Genomic DNA, 1,965 nt, shown 5'->3' on the forward strand with positions numbered 1-1,965 from the left:
TCATTAAATAGAAATCAATATTTTATTTAAATATTCAAAAAATTGTACCTACTAAGTTTGAATCCGAGTGAGATCAATCAACTCAAAGGCTTCTGAATAACCGCCTACAGCGTCACGGCTTTGATTAAGTGTCAAACGTATCACACATAGTGATATTAACTCGGAGTTCTCATAACATGCAATTTGCATAATCTTAACTACAAGAGTTCATTCCCCTCCATACTATTTATAACTACGGATCTGATAACTGCGTAATAAATCATTATCAGTATCGTTTGGGGAATTTAAGTGAAAGTAGTAATAAGAGACACGCTATTTCGCATTTGTTTTATTAAAAGAGTAATAAACTGATGCTTCTAGGGTTTTTTTGCTGAAATTATGGGGTTTGGTCATTATTACGCCTGTCATAGTAAAGTATGATTATCATTCAGTGTTTTTCCATCTTATAAGCCAGAGGTTTAATGGAAATAAGTAATGTAAATGTAAAGTAATTCCAATTAAAAGTAGTTTAAAACGAAATTGTTACAATTTAGAAATAACATTATAAAATAATCTGTTACGAAAATGACAGCTTGATTAGAAAGTTAAAATACTTTTAACGTAATACTTGAGTTTGGTAACTTACTTAAACCATAATTTATATAAAGTAGATTTTAATTTTAAATTAAGAATATTTTTTTCTAAATCGAATAAAATAAGCAGTTACTAAATTATTACTCAAAGTGAAAAATTACATATTAATTTGGCTAAAGAAGCCCAAATTATAATTATAAGTCACGAGACACAAAAATCGAAAAAACAACAGCGAGAATTAAATAACACCAATTAGGACATGCTAAGCCCCAAAATTTCGATTAAACAAGAACAATATTGACGGATTCAGATTCTTATACAAAATAGCAGCCAGTTTTAATTATATCTTCAGCTGAAGTATTTGTGATTGCTCCAGTTATTAAGCGAAAGGTCTGGAAGTCTTAATAAAGTGGGTAAAGGTCGAACTATCGCATTACGATATTGGTTAGAATTTGAATTCTATTTGGTACGCCCACCGCAAGCCTTAAGGTTGAAATTAATTAACCCGACGGCATGGCTCGCCGCGTGAACTGGTGGAGCGCCGCCATTGTATTATTTACCTTATTGACACTTCACCTATTGTAAGGTAAAGATGCGCTGTGAACACAAGGATATAAATTTTAATTTAATTTATCATTTCCTTATATATAAACACACAAGGCACAGGCCTTTTGACGTATAATAATACCTAGATCAAAATATAGATCCACTAGCGACTTCTAAGAAGTAACGCCAGATTTTTTTCTCATCAAACATTGATCATACCATAAAAACCACATCAGTGCATGGAAAATAATAACTAAATTTTTTTTTTGGATTTCTCTTTTCCTTCTACCTACTTTTTAACTAAGAAAAATATCAATGGAATTTATAATTTTATATAGTAAAACGACATTTAAACTTATAAATATAGATGGGGTTATATATCGCACCCTTAGCGCACGGTCACGCGGTAGCACACGCTCTACCGACCATTTACGCAACAGTGAGTCTATGATGAGAGGCAAGAGACTTATATTTATAAATACAAGCAATTTATAGTTAGGATGCAAAGTGCGTTAAAACTTTATACCATTAAAACTAACAAACGCATAGTCGATAGTCATACTTATCAAGCCTTAGACGATGTACTCCCATTATTGCTTTTCTTGAACAGTTGATCACTTCTCGTGTGATCTGCGAATTAAGAAATAGATTCTAGGCTTGTTTTACCTGCTCATATGTTAAGGTTATATAATATACTGATTAAAATTCAAAAGTAGGCAGATAATTTGGCTTTTGCCTCTTTATGATGTGTACTTGAATATCTGACACAATCAATGCTTAATGTCGGTATTCATTAGCGTAAGGATTATTCACAAAGGTTAAGATCACAAGAGAATATAATATTAC

This window comes from Trichoplusia ni, chromosome 8 (assembly GCF_003590095.1).
Source record: "Trichoplusia ni isolate ovarian cell line Hi5 chromosome 8, tn1, whole genome shotgun sequence".
In the NCBI taxonomy this organism is placed as follows: Eukaryota; Metazoa; Arthropoda; class Insecta; order Lepidoptera; family Noctuidae; genus Trichoplusia; species Trichoplusia ni.